Source organism: Lingula anatina, chromosome 6, assembly GCF_051362555.1.
Source record: "Lingula anatina isolate TDL-2025a chromosome 6, LinAna3.0, whole genome shotgun sequence".
Lineage (NCBI taxonomy): Eukaryota > Metazoa > Brachiopoda > Lingulata > Lingulida > Lingulidae > Lingula > Lingula anatina.
In genome coordinates this window covers 16,388,739-16,410,629 of record NC_141772.1, presented here as the reverse complement: position 1 = coordinate 16,410,629, position 21,891 = coordinate 16,388,739, and the positions used below count along the sequence as shown (strand labels likewise).

At 38.0% G+C, this 21,891-nt stretch overlaps 2 long non-coding RNA genes across 2 annotated transcripts in view; one reads left to right on the top strand and one right to left on the bottom strand.

Moving 5' to 3' along the window:
* The window catches only part of LOC147761246 (uncharacterized), a 381,866-nt gene that overhangs the window by 10,067 nt on the left and 349,908 nt on the right, over window positions 1-21,891 (bottom strand). The gene's annotated exons all lie outside the window — the stretch shown is intronic.
* Window positions 8,501-11,389, top strand: LOC147761255 (uncharacterized). The gene is made up of 2 exons (XR_015335184.1): window positions 8,501-9,711; window positions 10,208-11,389. It is a non-coding gene; the product is annotated as an uncharacterized LOC147761255 (long non-coding RNA).

Below are 21,891 nucleotides of genomic sequence, written 5' to 3'. Positions count from 1 at the left end.
TTATACAAATGATGGCAGCTGATCTAGGGGTTGATTTAATGGAAGTCCCACATTCTTGGAAGACAGTCTCTGTGCCAAAAAGAATCACATGATGGAGTTCATTTATCCTTCGTTTTAACCCACTTTTGTCCAGAAAAGGTAGGCTTTATGCATGATTCTGTTATATTTACTTAAATACGAATTACCATCCCCAGAAATGCACTGTATGACGTCACGCTTAGCCCACTGCGCATGCGTGCGCTTTTAATGAGTTGCTAGATTGCCATAGGGAAATGAATGGGTTCGCGATTCGTGGGAAATTCGTGATCATTGACAAACTAACGACCTGATGCCGATAGACAGCTAAGAAGTTTGCCGTGTATTGCCAAGCCTACCCTCAGCAAAACGCACGTATTTTCAGAAATAGTGATTTTAGACGGTAGATTCACTCAGAAACAAAGGCAAACTAATTTGTTGCCGATAGCTCCAGCAGATAGCAGCACCATACAGAGTCTGATTAAAAACTTTCATGGCAATTGAAGCACGTCTTTCACTGTACAATGGAGTCCAAAAAAAGCACTTGGCACAAATGTGAAACGGCCCAGTGCAAGGCCAAGAATTCAATCAGTATTTTCAATCATACTATCAGATTCTACATAAATTGACTGACAATATCACTACTCAGTATTTAACTAATCTCTTAATCCAAAATTCATATCATCATTTTATAATGCAAAATTCTTCTTTCAGATTGCTATTTATTTTAAATTTTAATGCTGCAACTGTTCCAAACTAATCTTGTAGTAAAGGGAAAAAGCAAAAAAATAAGTGGAAGACCAATTTTACCCAAATTATTCATTTATTTGTATATAAAAAGAATAAGATCACGATTTAACAAATTAAAATAATCTTTCATGAATTCTTTGATGAATAACATATTAAACAAAATTTAAGTTATAAATTAGTTATAAATATTCTGGAATATATGACCTCTGCACATCATCAGTACCTGACTTGGTACAGTATAGTAACTACTTGGATACAGAGTTAGATTTAATAATGTAACAATAAGAACAATATATATTACAATAAACTTCTCTGCACATGTCAGACGCTTGTTACCATGAACTAACACTACTTGACAATGGGCTGAGCACTTATCACAAAGTCTGTGTGCGATGCCATTGTTGTGCTCCGATTGGCTAGTTGAGTCACGTGAAGCCCTACTGTAGCGCCCTCGCGTATCGCGTGAATGCTGCGCATTTCTGGCCATGCAAGTGACCATAATTTCACTTGGATAAAGTGGACTGACAAAACAATGGAAATTTTGAGCAGGTTTTTCAGTTCAAATGAAAAGTCACTTCATGTAAATCATATCGTGTGTAAATGACGGGATCTATAAATGGATAAACCCCATTCCTTGCAAAAAAAGACTGAACGCAGATAATCGACAGTCAACACAGATCCTTAGCCAATTTTTATTTAGAATGTTTACGATAATATAAATGGTAAGTGCTAATTTTTGCCTGTTTGCCCTTAAACTGATGGTGGGAGTGACCGTCTGGGCTGTTGTAATGCAACGCATAGGTTAAAAAGGGAAATTCCGTCGTGTTCGAAGTATTAAAAAAAAGAACTCATGATATTAACTCATTTGATAAAAAACAATTTAGGTTAAACGCCTTATATTTTCTATCCCTGTACTATATTCAAGGCATGACAACAGTAAATGTACACTGTAAGTACATGAAGATGCACCGTATCCAATGGGGATGACAGGTCCAAAAGTTAGAGACAATATTTCTCCCCTAAGTTGTTTGCATTCAAATGAACGAACGATCTTCTGACAGTCACACGCACTACCACTGAAGAATTTTGTTAGCTTTTACCCAAAACTCCTTGTTTACTGTTTCACGTGCATTCATTTGGATAACAGAATAATCTTCTGTGTTCAGTGATAACCAAGGCGACAAAGAGACCGACTTGGCTGTCACATTGATGGGTTAATGAAACTAAACACAAGAAAGAGCGTCTTAAGTTATTCATGCGTTAACCCTTCTGTTTGACGATTTTGATATTCACGCTGGTAGAACAGCCATAATATACTGTATCAGGAGCGTTATAGCAGACTTTTGTGCTAGTCTTGAGAATACCACATTATTTTGACAGTGAATCCCATAGAGTGGCCCTTTTGATGCAATTGATCTCAAAGCATGCTAACACCCTTTCATACGCCTGGAAAAATAAACTTGTCTTTACATGCTGTGTGCACACCTGGATGTGCAGTTGCAAAAAACAACTTTGCCTAGGTTATTGTTATACAAATGATGGCAGCTGATCTAGGGGTTGATTTAATGGAATTCCCACATTCTTGGAAGATAGTCTCTTCGCCGAAAAGAATTACAACGTGGAGTTCATTTATCCTTCGTTGTAAGCCATATTTTGTCCAAAAAAAGGAAGTTTTATACCTAATTCTATTGAATGAAAAATGAAATATATAGTGACCCTATTTGCACGTGGATAACGCAGTCTGACAAAAAAATATTGAAATTTCTTAGCAGGCTTTTTAACAGCTTAAATGTTCACATTAAAAGTCACGTCATGTAAATCAGTGAAGGTAAGTTTTATGCCTAATTCTGCGATATTGACTGAAATTCGAGATAACCAGCGATCCTATTTGCACGCGGATAACACATTCTGACAAATAAGGAAAATCCGAGCAGGCTTCTCTTTCCAAATAAAAAGATTATATAAACGATACTACGCATGTACGTTATTCATTTATAGCAGGTTGCGCAACAAAAACGCTGACTTCGTGCGTAAAAAATTAATATAGAAAGAGGGTAGAAACAGTAATCAGCAAAAAAAGATATTTTTGAACAATATTGAACGATTAGATACAGCAAATATCCTCACTTTTTTCGATTTCTGGATGATGATAAAGGATAACAATACCCCTGAGATGTCAATTAAGATTTCAATTATAAAGGAAAACGGTGTAAGGGAGGCTAAACAATGCATATATATATATATATATATATATATATATATATATATATATATATATATATATATATATATATATAAGCGACGAATTATGCCCACAAACCCTTCTAAATCAAAGCCATTTTGATGCCTGTGGCGCGTACACTCACCTGTTTGTTGGTAACTAAAACAAAAGCTGAACGGATCCTGTTTTTAGACGCTAAGGCAAGGTATCGTCGATACGGTAGCAAACTTTGGTAATGTTGTTCCCTCCGCAGATCCCTCTTTCTCGACAACGACAACGCCCACAGTGAACAAAACAGATATATATTTCCATATTTTAAAGCACCCTGGATATGCCGTTGCAAAAGCTACTTTGACCTACGTTATTGTTACACAAATGATGGCAGCTGATCTGGGGGCTGCTTTAATGGAAGTCGCACGTTCGAAGACAGTCTATCCGCCAAAAAGAATTATGTGATGGAGTTCATTTATCCTTCGTTTTAACCCACTTTTGCCCAGGAAAGGTAAGTTTTATGCATGGTCCTGTTATATTTACTGAGATACGAATTACCAAGTGACCATAATTTCACTTGGATAAAGTGGACTGACAAAACAATGGAAATTTTGGGCAGGTTTTTCGGTTCAAATGTAAAGTCACGTCATATAAATCATATTTTGTATAAATGACAGGATCTATAAATGGGTAAACCCCATTCCTTGCAAAAATAGACTGAACGCAGATAATCGACAGTCAACACAGATCCTTAGCCAATTTTTATTTAGAATGTTTACGATAATATAAATGATAAGTGCTAATTTTTGCCTGTTTGCCCTTAAACTGATGGTGGGAGTGACCGTCTGGGCTGTTGTAATGCAACGCATAGGTTAAAAAGGGGAAATTCTGTCGTGTTCTAAGTATTTCAAATAAAATAACTCATGATATTAACTCATTTGATAAAAAACAATTTAGGTTAAACGCCTTATATTTTTTAACCCTATACTATATTCAAGGCATGACAACAGTATATGTACACTGTAAGTACATGAAGATGCACCGTATCCAATAGGGACGATAGGTCCAAAAGTAAAAGACAATATTTCTCCCCTAAGTTGTTTGCATTCTAATGAACGAACGATCTTGTGACAGTAACACGCACTACCACTGAAGGATTTTGTTAGCTTTTACCAGAAACTTCTTGTTTACTGTTTCACGTGCGTTCATTTGGATAACAGAATAATCTTCTGTGTTCAGTGATAACCAAGGCGACAAAGAGACCGACTTGGCTGTCACCTTGATGGGTCAATGAAACTAAACACAATAAAGAGAGCGTCTTAAGTTATCCAGGCGTTAACCATTCAATTTGACAATTTTGATATCTACGCTGGAAGAACAGAAATGAAATACTGCACAAGGAGCGTTAGTGCAGAAAATATTAGCTAGTCTTTAGAATACCTAATCATTTTTATAGGGAATCCCATTGAGTGGCCCTTTTGATGCAATTGATCTCAAAGCATTTGAACACCCTTTCAAACGTTTGGAAAAATAAACTTGTATTTAAACGCCGTATGCACACCTGGATGTGCAGCTGCAAAAAACAACTTTGCCTAGATTTTTGTTATACAAATGATGGCAGCTGATCTGGGGGTCGATTTAATGGAAGTCGCAAATTCTTGGAAGACAGTCTCTTCGCCGAAAAGAATTACATCGTGAACTCCCTTCATTCTTCGTTTTTACCCATTACCTGTCCAGTAAAGGTAAGTTTTGTACTTGATTCTGTTCAATTTACTTAAATACGAATTACCAAAAGACCCTATTTGCACATGGATAATGCAGTCTGACAAAACAATGGATAGGAGAGACCAGGCTAGTTGGCCCAGTTAGACACTTTTGGCCTTGTAAAGCCAACTAAGAATGAGTTAGCTAGAGTAACAAAACCGGTTTCAAAGTAAGCACTATGAACTAGGCAACGTCATTATTTTTCAAATATAGTGCCAGATGGCTCACAATTTAATAGAAAAACACAATTGACGTCAGGGGGTCCAACTAGTCCCGGTGTATCAGTAATCCAATTCCCCCAAGAACCGTGGTCCTACGGACTTGGAATTTGTAGTCCTCCTGGGACTTAGGTTCTTGGCTTATAATTAAAGTAAGTAGAACTTGTATTACTGTCCGACTCTTATTCCTGTTACACCAATGACAGTAATGTAAGTCATGCTATTTAATATTCCTATCCATACGCAATAATACGGTTAAATGATACAATTATAAATATATATGAATTCCTTCTGGTGAGCCATATATCAGACAAAAAGTGGTTGCAACTTTGCAACTCCAGCTCGTCTGTGTAGTGGTTAGCGTGAAGGTTCGTAAGGTAAGTATTCATGAATCGGTCTGAAACATATTTGTATTCGTGACGTACCTTTGACATGACCCCCCCGCCCCCTCACCTCCCCCCCCCCCCCCATATTAAGCCTCGGTCACAAGTCTGCCTTGCGAGTCGCAAGGGCCACATCAGATGTCCTTTCAAGCAGGGACCCTAATTGCAGGGAGCGATGGGCGTAGAAAGTGCACTAATTTCTTGAGTTTGTCTTGCTTCCTGTGTACGTGGCACACACTCACCACTTACGAAGGGAATGTAACGCACGGCGTAAGTAGTTCCCTTTTGAGTCAGTTTTGCTTCGACACACTTGCCTCACACGTCTGTGGTGACGTACTGACGGCGTACGTCAGTTTTGCTTCCTGTTCTCCTCTTCTTTCTTCTTCCTCCTCCCTTTTTTCTACTTTGTTAGTTTCTTTCTCTTGCCTTTTGGAAGCATATTAGAAACTAAATTGAGCAAACATTTGAAAATTGTTGTACATGTTACACAGTCGACGTTCATAAATACACGAGCTTGCGTCGTGAGCACGCCTTTTATACACCAGGTGTGGGGGTGACGCACGTGCGACGCATTCCCGGTGTGCTATCGACTTTGTTCGTTAGTTATGAGGGCGTGCGCCTTACTCGAAACGCAAATGGCACTTGCTCCTTTATTGTGACGTGCATCTTGCACAACGCGCGTGCATCTTGCACAACGCGCGTCTTTGTTGCTAACTCCGTTCGAGGAGAGCAAGTTACGCTTGCAGCCCCGCTGTTCGCAGGCTATTCGTAAAAACTTTTGGACATGTCCAACAATTTCCGTACTTGCATACGGGCTGTCTGCGAACTCGAAATTTCGTAAGAAGGACCTGCGTGGGACTTGAAATTCTGCGCAAAATTTGGACGCAAACAACCCGCAAGAGCCCGTACGACCGGTTGTGACCGAGGCTTTACTTATAGCAAAATGTATAATGGTGTTTTAAATGTATAATATGTGTTCGAAATCCCGTGCTCTTTACAATTACAACTATTTTTTCGACGCAAAACACAAAAGGCACACCCCCAGTAGAAAAGGTCATAAAATAATAGACAAATACCTCAAAGGAGTAAGGAATGCCACTGGATGGTACCTTATTTTGTTAAAATATATTGGGTAAACCAGGCTCATACATATAGTGCACCGAGGGAGGAGTACGCCAAAAGTATGCGTTAACACATGTTAAAATTTGCGTTTACTAGGTGAAAAATACTTATAAAATAAATAAATTGTGTTTGTTACTTCAATAATATGCATATAAACTGTCTATCGGATATATATATATACTGTCTATCGGATATATATATATATATATATATATATATATATATATATATATATATATATATATATATATATATATATATAATAAAGCCAACTTTTATTATATCTTTAAAACTAGTATATCTCTATATCTATATCATGTCATTTATCGGTGTAAACTATATAGGACATGCATTACTAAATGTCTGGAACGCACGTCCCATTACGACGTGCATTACTACACGCACGACTTACATAACTTGGGAGTCTTCGTCCTACGGACATTGAATCCTAGTCACGTATGCCCTAGGACTTCCATTCCTAGCAACCAATGCCTTAGGACTTGCATTTCCAGGACTTAGTGTCCGGGCGGACTTGCGTTACTAGGGCGTGCAATCCTGCCACACCTGTTATATGATATGACGCCATAAACCCCTCTTTTCAATGTACAACGCGCCTTATCTAATCTCTTAACCTCGACTGTATTGCCATAGTAATAACCAAGGTGACAGAGAAAGCGGTTGGGTCAATGGATCTAAACACAATGTCAATAAAGAGCATCTTAAAGCCTCGGTCACAACCGGCCGTACGGGCTCTTACGGTCTGTTTGCGTCCAAATTTTGCGCAGAAACTCACGTCCCACGCGAGTCCTTCTTACGAAATTTGGAGTTCGCAGACAGCCCGAAAGCACGTGCGGAGGATGTTGGACATGTCCAAAACATTCTACGAATAGCCTGCGAACAGCAAGAGAGACGCGCGTTGTGCAAGACGCACGTCCCAAGCAATGAAGGAGCAAGTGCCCTTTTCGTGTTGAGTAAGGCGCACGCCCTCACAACTAACGAACAAAGTCGAGAGCACACCGGGAATGCCTCGCACGTGCGTCACCCCCACGCCTAGTGTATAAAAGGCGTGCTCACGAAGCACGCTCGTGTCTTTACAATGAACATCGACTGTGTAACGTGTACAACCATTTTCAAAATTTTCAAATTTTTGCTCAATTTAGTTTCTAATATACCTCCAAAAGGCAAGAGAAAGAAGCTTACCCGCAAGAAAATGCAGTAGTATCGAAGTAGCAAAGAAGCATTAACGCAGTAGTGGTGTGGAGCATATTTGCAGTAGAAATGCAGTATGGCCTATGGCCTTTACATAGGGTTGTACAGAGAAGGAGCATTAATGCAGTAGATTAGCAGCATGATAGAAGCATGTTTCAAATATGCTAATTAGCTCCCACATCGAAGCAGATTTGAAGCATGTTTGCAGTATGATTGCAGTAGTCTAGTGCGCTGGAGTAGCTACTTCGTTTTCGTGCGGGTACATATTAGAAAAAGGGGAGGAGGGAGAAGAAAGAAGAAGAGGAGGGTGAAGAAAGGAAACAAAAACTCATGTACGCCGTCAGTACGTCAACACAAACGTGTGAGGCGAGTGAGAAGCAAAACTGACGCAAAAGGGCACTACTTTCGCCGTGCGTTGCAGTCCCTTCGTAAGTGGTGAGTGTGTGCCAAAGACACAGGAAGCAAGACAAACTCAAGAAGTGAGTACAATTTCAACGCCCACCGCTCCTTGCAATTAGCGTCCCTGTTTGAAAGGACATCTCATGTGGCCCTTGCGACTCGCAAGTCAGACTTTCCTCTACCTCTACGACCTCCACGGCCTCCGCAACACCCCAAAATCGCAGAGGACGTGCGATTCTGAAATTCGTGCGTCCGGTTGTGACCGAGGCATAAGGTATGCATGCGTTACCCCTCCTTTTTGACGATTTGATATGAATTCTGCTAGCATAGCCTGTATTTTCAGAATCGACTATAGGTGTGCGAACGCAAGAATATGGTGTTAGTTTATAGGATAACACATAAGTGTACAATTTAGGAAAATAGGTATTAAGTGCAAGTTTTTCTAACCACCAGGCAAATCAGCCAAAAAGCGGCAAGGTGGGGTTCTCACAGAATACACTCATTTTGCCCACAGTTAATCACCTTTGTGACCTTAATTTAACTGTAAAATATTAAAGCTTTCCGTTGCGTTATTGTCGAGATACAGCCACATGAATATTTCACTGCCTCGCGTGGCTCCCGTCTCACTTTTCAGCTGTGTGAGTGGTGTATTTTTCACCGAAGTTTGCTTCACAAATGTGCATCAAGTGATCAACTCATTACTTCGGTCAATACCAAAATTGAAAGATGGATATATAATCTTTATAACGACAGAGATTTATATCATAAATCCGTTGCTATGGTTACAAACTACCGAGGTTATTTGAGGTCACTTGATGACTGCCGCAGATACCCACCCTGTCAATAGCCTTATATCTCCACTAGTAGAGCACCTTAGATAATTTCACTGATATTTACTGAAAATATGGACAAGGGGCCTACCATAAATTAAAACACTGGCGTGGCCTTTTGCCTACAAATTTTGCAACAGCGACGCAAATTCTTCTATTTTCTGGCTACATTATCGTAAAGCATTTTTGCTTCCCACAGTTTCGATTTGCATACAAGGATGTTTAAGTTAATTTCAACGTTAGTTAGGGACTAATTAACTGAAATAGTCTTCTGTAGTTTTTATTTATTGATTCCTGGATAATTAGTATATGCTAAGTTCAAATACGGGGGTTAACATGCATTCGAAACTAAATTCGTGTAGGCGGTCATGACAGTTTCAAGTAGCAGTGGTGGAAGACGTGCGATGAATGCACTGCAGATTTTCCGAATTTCAAGCAGCAGAGCGTATACTTTGTTGTTCTGTAGACCGTTACAAAGACGGAAAGGTTGTGCGATACTCAGGAGATACGACTAAGATGATTGGGGTCACCTCCCGATGCTAAAAGTTACATGCAGTGTGAGAGGCTAATGAGAGGCAGTGTCATCATCAGAGGAAATGGAGAGTGAGCTCGATTCAGTCGTGTGTCCAGCGCATCGTCACATGCTATGGATCCTTTGGGGAGCTGCAAGAACACGTCAACTACTTCTTCGGACCAAGTTATTATTGTAGGACTTTCCTTGCTCGGACCAAGCGGGAGCTTTCATGAACAGTCAGTGTATTCAAATTTTTATCAAGACAAAGCCAAGATATTCAGTTGGTTGGGCCCAGGTAATTAAAAAGTTGACATTCGTCACATCTTTATAATTAATTAACACACCGAATTTACATACAGACGGAAGGTTGATAATGGTATGATATCTGTGTTGTTTGAATTAAATATGCATAGTAATTAGACAAGTGAAGCTAAGTCATCATCTAAATACTGCTATCTCTGACCCTCAGAACCACAGCAAATTTGTTAAATATTACATATAGTGAAAAGAGCTTATGTTTTGTACTGTACATGTCAGCAGTGTAAACTTTTTTGTTTGTAAGAGCAACAAGTTACAGAACCCTCACAACTAAATAATACTGCTTTTGTAGGTCATTGCTTGTGATTAAAAGAGTAACAATCATATCACAATTACATGAATTATATATATATATATATATATATGAAATAAAGCTTAGTTGTAGCCTAAAATGGGGTTTCATGTTAAATTTTGTTGGTTGAAAATTAAAACCATTCAGTAGATTAAAGAATAAATTTTTGTTGTTATTTTAGCTAGAAGATGTTTGGAGACTGGTCAGAAAGAGCAGCCAGGAATCAGATATATGGCAAAGAAAATAAAGTGATTAATCCAAGCACCCGAAAAAGAAGTTTTGTGAAGAGGATTGACTTACTGCCCAACAGACTGAAATGTATTTTTGATGTTTATCTACTTTGAACAAGTATTTGTATCTACAGTTGAAGGACACCAATGACCTGACAGATAGCTAATGTCAGCCATGATGATCCAAGCAAGTAGCAAGGAGATCCCCCATAAGGAAGGACAGTAATTTATGGGAGCTTCATTAAATGATGAAAACTGACACTTTTCGGTGACTTTTTTTTACAAGGAGCTTTTCAGACATGAATTTTTGCCCCAGAAACGTGGAATTCCGCATTTTTTAATTCAATTCAAGGTGTCCTGGACCTCTGGACGCTTAGGTGTTGAGTCCCATGATAAATGTTCGGAGTTCTTTTTTTATTTATTTATTATTATTTTTTTTTTTGAAACCTAGGATCATGTCTGCTTTTTTCTGTTTCATTTTACTGAAGATATCCGTGAATGCCACCTTTCAATGGGATAAGATCTTACTGAGATATTGATATGGAATATCATATTTTTATTCCTAGGAGCAAAAGATCAGTTTGACTTAAATATTTAGAAGCAGCAATATGTTCCTGGTCCTGAGTAGTGCAAAATAATCCATGAATTACACTGTTACAGAAGTTCAACTTATTTCTTCATTCTTCTCAGGAAGGGGATTCAGTTGGATAATATAGATTTACATTACTTTGATGTTTTTGTAGAATGAAAATCAACCTTACTTTTTTTTTGAAACATTCACTTAAATCTTGAGTCAAAACTTTGTCGGTGTCTTATTCAGTTAAGGGTGACAGGAGTAGTCTTGAATGGCAGTTACAATGCCTTCCACCCATTTATTAAGTTATTGGTAATAAATATTTTCCAGTATGAAGATTTGAATTGTTTGCTACACTTCCAAATAATTTGCTTATTTATACTTAAACTTTAAAGATCCAATAAAGAGATGATTATGCATTATGAAACATTGTTGATTGATTAAAAGCTGTGTGTGTGATTGGTGCCCACTTGTGTCCAATAATTGTTGAAGTAGTAGATCAAAAGAAATGTTGAAGGAATACAGTTTTCTTTATATGATTAAATGTAAGAAAAATGTGGGTTTTTTTGTCGTTTTATTTTCTGAATAATTAAATTTATTAGGCTAAAAATATTTTTAATTAAATTTGTAAGCTATAGTGTTACAGGGAATACCATTCCCAGGTGTACAATCCAGATGGAAGCTATTGAGCAAAGGGTAAAAACTTGAGGCCAAGTAGCAGGTTGAAAAGGGTTTATGTCTTGACCAAAGCTACATAAATTTCTATCACAAGTCATCAAAATATGAATATGACGGTTTAAATCCCAAAGGTAGGCTCTGTTATAGGGCAATTGCCTATTCTTGTAAAGTCTATTGTTCAATTCTGCCGTGATTAGAGTAATTGAGCAGGTATTACTGGCCAAGACAAGAGCAACACCCATCCAAATTTTACAATTTTCGGATATTTAAATATTAAAATATATCGCCAACAAAAGAAAAGGCCACGAGGATCTCCTTTGTACTTTATATTTTTAATGTTCCTTTACAAACCCATACAGGTTTGACAGCCATAGGGCCTCTACTAGTGGGTATATGACCCTCTGAAAATCGCCATGCGTAAACTTAGTTTTGGGGGGTGGGGTAAAAAAAGTGGGTACAGTGTGGACAAGGTGGGTTATATTTTTAGTTTGAATGTCTTGGGGGGAAGAATATTGATCAACAAAATACATCATACATAAACATAGTAAATATATTACTAGATAAGAGTATAATAAGCATATATATGAGTGACGTGTATGATAACTGAAAATATGCTTCGAAAGCTGGAAAAACAGAAAATTGGGCATAAATCCCCTGAAATACAGTTTTATGGCATAACATTTGGCAGAAGTTAAAAGGGTCCTCAGGCAAGTATTTCAGCCCAATAAGGTCAAATTCTGTGAACCCCCACCTTGCCGCACTTGTCTGGTGCTTAAAAAAACTGGCACTTAACACTTTTAGACATACAGGCATGAACGTTGTGCAACAAAAACTCGGACTTTGCGCGTAAGAATTATAAATGAAACAGCAAGGGTCTAGGAACAGCCACCAAATCACTCTCAAACTAGGCCAACGTACCCATATAATGCTAGGTTATATTGTGCCGTTATTCGTTGGTTAATTTGACCTAGATTGTTACGTAAGGCCGGTAATAGGGTTAACTACGCTTAAAATAATGTTTTTGAGTTTTTCGTGTGTTTCTGTTAATCAAAAAAGGCCAATTTTTTGCACGCAAACCGCTCGTAGAAGCACGCACGACCGGTTGTAAGAGTAGCTTTACATCAGCTTAGCAGTGAAGAATTCGAGTACGCTATGGGGAAGAGAAAAGTTCGTGTTAAAAGTCCGAAAGACAGTTACAGCCATTGGCGCATGTACAGCTCAATTAAAAGCATCATGAAATGTTTAATATCATTCGTCTTTCTTTTTTCTTTATGTATACCTAATAAATGGGTGAAAGACTAAATCGAATCATCTAAATTAATTGAGAAATGCATTTGTACAAAAAATTCATTACTAAAAGAAAAAAAGCTAGAAACGATACTTTTAGCCTAGCTCTTTATTTTGGCGATATATATCGGCGATCGTATCTGCAACACGTTACGAAACTGGAAATGATTGTTGGACGCCGTTTGTAGAAGGTAAAAACTAATGTTGACAAATGTAATTTTATTCTCCGATAAATGAAATCAAGGAGCTTTAGAGACACACAAAATATTAATGTGAATGACCAAATGAGAGAAATCCAAGCAAGGATCGACAGCATGATTAAAAAAATAACAATGAAAATAAAAACGCATGTTAACTTGCATTTTGCGATGTTTGGAGAAAAACAATGTCAAAACCACAGATCAAGCGGGAAGAAAGAGTTCAAAATGTACCCAAAATAAAAATCACAAAAAGACTTCTTGAAAAAATTAATAACCCCCCCAACCCCCGAGTTCACAGTTACCAGGATAATCAGTTAAGAACTACTACTGTCACCCAGTTTTATCTGATCACTTTGCCGATAACAGAAAAAGAAACTCTCAGGTAAAATTGCTCGATTGCCGAGGGAGACCCATTGAAACGTTCAAATGCAACTTCACACCTCTTAATTGCGGTTAAACGTAATCGCCTTTGTTAGCGCTTCCTTCTACATATCCTTGACACCCTACTGGGCATCACTAGGCTAGGGCCCTCTCCAGAGCTGTCTATCAAAATGGCGGCACGCTTACAAGCCTAACGAGTGGTCGGAAAATGTAACAAAAGCACCTTTCAGAGCTCCCAAACAAAATATTTTTAGATGACAATGAGCAATGGTTCCATCTGATCGTATAACCGATAACACGTAAATTTGCCAGCTAAGCATTTGACTAATAAGCTCTGTTAACCAACCTGTGAACGTTTTTGGCTGTTTTAACAGCTTTCTATATTGACGAGATAAGTGAATCGCTGCCAATTATATCTCACTATCTGAGCAACCGATCGTTACAAAAGTTGCACCTATTGTTGTTGGGAATGTGGACTACAGCATGATGTCAGGGGTTTAAGAGGAAATTGTTTGTTTGAAAGTTATTGTCTTTTGAAGTGAATAACCCATTGAAATATGGGGTAATTTAACGTACATGTAAAAGATGATAAAATCAAAAGTAAATAGTGTAAGACAATTCCCTGGTACCGCGCTGAAGTGCTTTCACCCAGCTTTATGAGGCCTTTTTAATCACTTGAATAGCTGTCTTGGTTGTAGAGACGTACGACGTACGCCCTCACAGCTAACGAACAAAGTCGAAAGCACGGCAGAAGCTAACGATGCACGCTCGTGTCTCGACAAATAACGTCGCATGTGCCTCGTGTAGGCCTACATCATTTCGAAAATTTCGAAATTTGCTCAATTAAGCAAAGGGCAAGGGAAAGAAGCTAAGTGAACAGAAAAGAATGGAGGAAAAAGAAAGAAGGGGGAACAGGAGGCAAAAATTACAATGCGGTCAGTACAAGGTACAGCAATACAAGCGTGTGAGGCAAATGTGAAGCAAAAGGAAATTTATTTCGCCAGGAGTAGTATTCTCTTCTTAAATGGTGAGTGCGTGCCATGTACGCAGGAAGTCAGACAAACTCAAGAAACGAGTACATTGCACCATGCAATAACCTTGCGCGCGTTATACGTCACAGGTCTTGCGTAAAAACCCACGTGCTACGATTTTTCCCTTGGGGGGCAGCAAGCGGCCATTTTGTACACGAGCAAAGCAAAGATGGGTGAAAACGATACGTTGTTTTTAACCAAAAACGATGTCCCCAGGGCGAAACTGCCAACACCAAAAGTAAAGGAGCATACCAACGTTGTTTTGAAACGATGTGGTTAGCCTGTCAGTGGCGAGTTGGGGAGAAAAGAGCAGCACTGATAACAAGGTACTGTATACACGTGAACCGGCAAAGTTACTGATGATTTCATGTTGCAAAAGCATAATTAAAGCAGTAAGTTATTTTCCAAAGGATATTATTTGAATAGCAGATACATAAATCAAACTAACAACAATAAAACTTTTTGATGACATTGAAAATCAAAACCTGCGGTGCACGATAGGTTGAGGAGGACACTGCCACAGCAAGTAATGCATGAATTTTGTTACACAACACCATATGCTTGTGTCATTGTTAACTCTGTGGTATTATTACTCAATTTACTGCTCAAATTAATACCTGATACTATTTCTCAGGCTACCAAGTACAAATCAACTTATTTTGTGGCAATTGACCTCCATGTTCCATCTTGTGTGCAGGTTGTTTATTTTTGTTATCATTATTATTATTATTTTTTCAAACACATTTTGATAAAGTGGCTATGCTTTAACAAGAGAAATTTATGCTGAAGTTTAAAAGATTAAATTATCAGTAGTATGTACAATTAAAGCTATTAATTTGATTATGCATATTGGATTTTCAATTATCTTGATTATGATATGAGGTTTCTGCATTTTTCTCTTGCCCTCAAATCAATATCTAACAAGTAAATTGATAGTGCTTTATTACAAATTTGCTTTATATTTTCAGATGTAAAAACTGTGTAGCAGTTGGTAAAGCTGTAGAGATTGATGTGAGCATAGATCAGGGGAAATGGTATTAGAGAAACTAGGAGGACAAGACATAGATAATGTACTAGTAGATCCATCATCACAGCAAGGATAGATGGTGTGATCTTGTCCCTGAAGCTATGCCACAAGTTTTCAAACTGGTTGAGTCCTTACTAAGACAAGCTGCTGCGGTGTGAATCGTTGTACATTCAGGTTATACATGGCAGATTTATGACAAAAGAGACCTTCACAATATACTTCAAAGAAGTTATTCTTGCATCTATGCCTCAAAAGTACACAGTTACAGTGACTAGAACATTGTCTGCAAATAGTGAGGCAGTGAAGGCTGCAAGGTGCCATTGTTTTTCAGTATTAAGAATGACAGTATCTGTTTTTTATTTGTTTATTTTTATTTTTCATTTTTAATGGGAGGGAGACTCACTTTGTTCTTTCAATCCCCATTCAGTTAAGGGTTGGTGGCAATACATGGTAAATCTGTCATGCCTGTATGTAGAATTTCTCTGGCTCAAATTTCTACATTTATTGGGTGCATTATGAAGTTTCCTGACTGATTAATGAGGTTACTTGCAGAAATATCTTGCTTACACACATTTTGTGATATTTTTACTACTTTATACATATGATTATTCACATCTCATCAGTGGTGTGTGAAAGGTACTTGGTATTTGCATTTTAGAACTGTAGATCTGTGTACCAGCAGGGTTATATTTCATATATCTGCGAATGTTTCTAAAAATAAGCTTCATGTTTGATAATTAATTGGTTTGAAATAAAAAAATAAATAACCCAAATAAAATCAATTCATTTTATATTTCACATAATTTGTTTTTATTATTCTTCTAAGCATTTAATCATAACATCTCCCATCATTATACTGTTATTGTGTAATAACATTGAAAGTTTCCAAGTTTTTATTAACAGGTTGATGCTAACGTATTACAAATGAACATCTTCATAAGCATTAAAGCATATTTCCTTACTCAAATGTATCAAACGTACCACTGGCATAATAGCGGTAAAGATACAGGTAAAGATGACAGCATTGATAACTGAGTTTACAGCGCTTTTAGTGCAGCTTGGCTAGTGTCAGATTGTTATCTGATAAAGTTTGCTACTAGTACCTGGGAAGAAAAGGTCTGGCACTTGGCAATCAAGTTGATAAAATTACAAAACGCCTGTAGAAAATAGAAGTACCTGTCACCTTCGCCACAGTAACCATATGGGCTGTGCTGCCCCCCCACCACAGGCGACACCTTGCGGAGCAAGCGTGCGTAATCCAGGGTACAACTGAAAATAACCTTGTCGCGCGACCTTATTAGCGTCCCTGCTTGTCATATGGACACTGCGACTCGCAAGGTAGACTTGCGCCTTTCCATTGCAAACTCTCCTCTACTTCTACGAACTCCATGGGGTCCATTGCACACAAAATTCGCAGGGGCCGTACATGTACGATCCTACGCATGCGTCCGATTGTGGTTCCTGATTCCTACTGGCGCGTCCCACGTTTGGAAGTCGACCTTCGATCAACAGAGACCTCATCAAGACTGGGGTTTAAAACAAACATTTATGTATGCTGTGCTCCAAGGTGTTGCATAAAGTGCATAATAAAACTGTTATTGGACGTAAATTGTTAATAAATTATCAACTATCTTAAGCAGGCATTTACCATGAAATGACATTTACAAGGTGGGGGATATGACCCAGACCACATATCTGTAAATATAAAACTTTGTAGTGACAAACTGTAATATGCATCAAATTGATTCATGGATAAAACTGACAGTTTATACCATCAGGTTTTCACAGAACTGAACTGAATAGCTGAAATCAGCTATTTTAGGGGCGATCAAAATGAAACTATCATTCTAGGTATTTCGAACCAACTTCGCGGGGCTACTTGTTGAATGCAATCAGGTAAAGAGATAAACAGATAAACATGCCTTACTCTTGTCTCTAACGTGCTTGTATAATCACCAGCGTTTTTGTATTCTTCTCAAGTCCAGGGGGAGGTGTATAAATCTTTTAATCTAATTTAGACACAGATAATAGTACATTTTCTCTTTTAAACACGGACCTATTTAAACGCTTTATCATTTTAGGTAAATAATTGAAAACACCTAATTCTTCGAGATATGAGGCGTTAGCAGCAATGGCTAACGTAAGTGACATAACCCCAGACATCATCGAGTCTTTGAACGACTTCGAGGAAGGCTATCGTATTTGCGATGGTTTAGATATAAACACTGACGATATTGAAGATCTACATGAACTAAAAGAGAGGCTTTGCTTATATTTAGAGGCAAAACACTCTCAAATTCCAAGATTGGAAAAGGTATTGTATATATCTTTCTTTTTATGCAAAAACTTGCGTGGATACTCAAATCCCACATTTGTATCGTAAACATATACACGTATGTTTTAAGTTCTTAAGGAACATAACCATTCACAAATCATCTCGTCATTTCAGTGCATTATGTAATATTGTCATATAGTTTCATGACGCAAACTAGAGTATAAACACACACAAACACTCACATACACACACACACATTCGCAAACACACGAAAACAACCATAATGCGACATTTACTATTGTGACTACATTATTTGAGGCCTATCTTTTACATTGTAGATTCTAAAGGTATTGTAATTAAAATATCAAGTCAACTACTGAAGAATGTACACACATAATAATAATAATAATAATAATAATAATAATAATAATAATAATAAAAGAACAGTGCCTTTTGCGCCACGGCCTGTTTCAACAATATCTTCATGGGTTAGTTTCAACAACCCTCTACAAAGACCACATATTGATTTTTACTAAATATTTGCAGTTAAATCTCTGGTTAAATTCACGTTGTTTTCTATTAGTCTAGTGGGATTTCCACAAAAGATGAATAGTAGGGGCATTTTGGGGTAAAAGTTGGGAACCAGGCTTCTTGGCATAATTTTGGGATGCTGAATCCGATTTACCCGGTTCCCAAGCGAAATTTTGCGTTTTTAACGGTCTAATTTGCAAAAAAACAATATGGCCGCCAGATTTCCTATTTTCTGCAATATCTCTGGAACTAGACAGGCGAATATGACAAATGAAGTGTCTTTACCTATATTTTCAGGGTCGAGGAACATTATTAAGATGTTTCTGTTAGAAAAACCGTTTTACTTCTGTATCTCTGTAACTAGGAAAGCAAACATGACAAATGAAGTATCTACACCTATGTTCTCAGGGTCAGGGAATGTGATAAATCAGATGTCTTGTCTTATGGGTAGCACTGACTTTGTGAATCATGTCCGAGTAGCATCTTTTATTGTTTCTTCCCTGTATCTGTCAAACACAAGTCAATCTGCTGATAGTTAGAACCTGCCTTCAGAACTGCTTTTACGTTAACTAGGCAAGCAAACATGACATATGAAGTGCCCACACCCATGTTTTCAGCGTTAGGGAAAGTGATTAAGGTAGATCGGTCGTTACATGTTCCAACGTTCGAATTTTTTTAAAAATTTTTTTGTTTGAAGAGACACCCAAGTACATTAAAAATTTGCAAAAAAAATTGGGGGTCACCGACCAAATAAGAGAACTACGCCCAGATATGTTACACCCTGCATATCGCACTAGTCCCCATTCAAATCAATGGGAAAATGGGTATTTTTTCACTAAAGCATTATTTTTTATGACTTTCTGACGTTTGAATTTTTTTAAAAAACTTTTTGTGTAAAGAGGCATCCAAGTAGATTTTAATTTTGCCAAAAAAGTTGGGGGTCACGGACCAAATAAGAGAACTACGCCAAGTTGAAGCGCATTACACCCTGCGTGACGCACTAATCCCCATTCAAATCAATGGGAAAATGAGTGTTTTTTCACTAAAGCATTATTTTTTATGACTTTCTGACGTTTGAATTTTTTTTAAAAACTTTTTGTGTAAAGAGGCATCCAAGTAGATTTTAATTTTGCCAAAAAAGTTGGGGGTCACCGACCAAATAAGAGAACTACGCCAAGTTGAAGTGCGTTACACCCTGCGTGACGCAACAGTCGGAAGTCCCCATTCAAATCAATGGGAAAATGGGTGTTTTTACTAAATCGTTATTTTTTATGATTTCTTGTTTTGTGTGTGTGTGTGGAGAGACATCTAAGAACATTTAAAAATTTCATTATGTTTAACAGTTAAAGAGAGTATACTCAGCTATTTTCAGATTTGTCATACTGATGAGGTGTAAGCCATTAACTTTACAACAAAATTATTGAAGAGAGTAATAAGGGAAATACTCATGCATATGAAAATAGTTTATTGTTGTCGCTGTTGTTAATTAATGAATATAACATGAACGTGACATCGTAAACACTGTGTTGTCAAGTAAAATGAAGCGTCTGATACAAAGTATCAAATGCGGCATTCACGTGCTTGCTTTCGATGCGTTCAGTACACTTTGTTTACACTGACAAGTCAAGGTCAGAAGTGCACAATTTTTCTGTATAATATAACGCAGTTTCAATTTTGATTAGTGAATTTTCTTCAAGCTGTATGGCCATTTTCTGAACATTTGTATAAGCTACGAAATATTCCTCAGCCCAAATTTCTCTAAGTCCAAATGAGTGGCGTTACGACGCACTTCCGGTTTTCGTCGAAATCTAAGCTACGGTATGCAGCACATTCAGGGCGTTCTACCTCAAAATGTACGCAGCCGCTTTGATTGGAATTTACAACACTTATTCTTTACATGATATAGCACCTACTGCATAATTTGTGAGCTTTAGCTGTCATACATTTTCTAGTGCCAAATCAAATTGGAGAAGGAGCTATTCCGACGATTTCTTGAAGGGCAAGTCTATGAACGTGCTACAGTTGTCGTATGGAATCATAGTCGACAAACGTTGTTGAAAATCTGTATCGATCATACAGAGTTACATACAAGTTGATAATGTGTGTTTATCTTATAGATAACTGTTTTATTCCCTCAAATTGATAAAACAGACCGAAGTGTCGTTAGAGACGATTGACGATGCGCTGAAATTGCGCAAATCGTCAAATTACGTAACGACCGATCTACCTTAAGACATTTTCACTATAATCAAATCAGCAATGAGTGCTACACTGTCACACTGTAGCAATTATTCGAATCTGAATTGAATTTTGCAATTAAAAACTGCGCTGCCATTGGGATGTAAACATTGAATCACGCAACTGCCCCTTTTACCTAGATTTAAAAAAGATTACCTTATTAATGCAATGGAGGGATTTGCTGAACCAAGTAATTCATGTAATGCAATGTACAGACTTCACATTTAATATGGATTTTTTCAAACATATTTTCTTTGATTTTTCCCATATATTAGTAATAGATGAAAAAACACTTGTTATCGTGTTCGATATGGCTTAAATAAATCAACCCGTGTGAATACATCATCAAAAATTTAATTTAAATACGTATTCAAATCAGCGTTATAAACAGCGCATGGATAATTTTATAGCTGATAACAACGAGGTATTAAATTCTTATGAACTCGATATTATCAAGAATATCAGTTGGTAAGGATTTTCTCTCACACAAAAGAATCATCAAGACAAATGTGAAAAATGGAAACTGATAACAACACGTGCAGCCTCTTCTAACTGCAACCAGAGCCCTCATTCCATGCAGAGAGGTTTCTGAGAGTATGATCCAGTATTGTGTAACACGCATTAGTCAGAGCTTGCTTAAGCTTGTGCCGATTTGTAGGGTGGACGGGTAAGCTCTTGATTCTGCTAGCGATTTATGCCCACAGATTTTCTATAGAATTCTTGTCAGGGGAATTTCGTCGGCCAAGGCAACTGGTTTACCTCTTGGTTTTGCAGAAAAGCAGTTATTGCATGGGCATGGTGTGGTCGGGCATTGTCATCTTGCAGGATGAAGTTGTCCTGGAAGTACCTTCTTGCAAATTGCAAGCAAGTATTCTCTAAAACGTCCCTGTATTTTATCTGGTTGGGTTTTCCGTCAATTGCCACCAATAGTGTTTTGGCTCCAGAGTGGAAACCGGCCAATACACAGATACTGCCACGGCCACAAGTCACTGTAGTGTGACACAATCCTCATGCAGTAACTCGTCTGGAAACCTACTGACTCTGATTCAGCCATCGCGGTGGTGGAACTCAAACCCTGCCTCATCTGTAAAAATCTACATGAACCCAGTGCTGTGCCTGGAAGCGCAAATGGCGTCTAGCCCACCATGTTGCTCTGTTCATAGAGTTAACCAGCTAAAAGTAGCCTTGCATTCACTAGAGTTCTAGAAACATGCTTTTGAATGGTAATTTGCCACAGGTAATTTGCCACAGGTAATTTGTACAGCAAGAGTTGTCTTTGTCCGGTTGTTGCGACATAATCGCAGAAGCAAGCGGTCTTCCCTTCTGGTGGTGACTTTAGGACGTCCTGGCCGTGGTGTTAATGCACCAGTCTGGGTGTGTTTCTGTAAGACGTTAGAAACTGCTCCCTGGGAC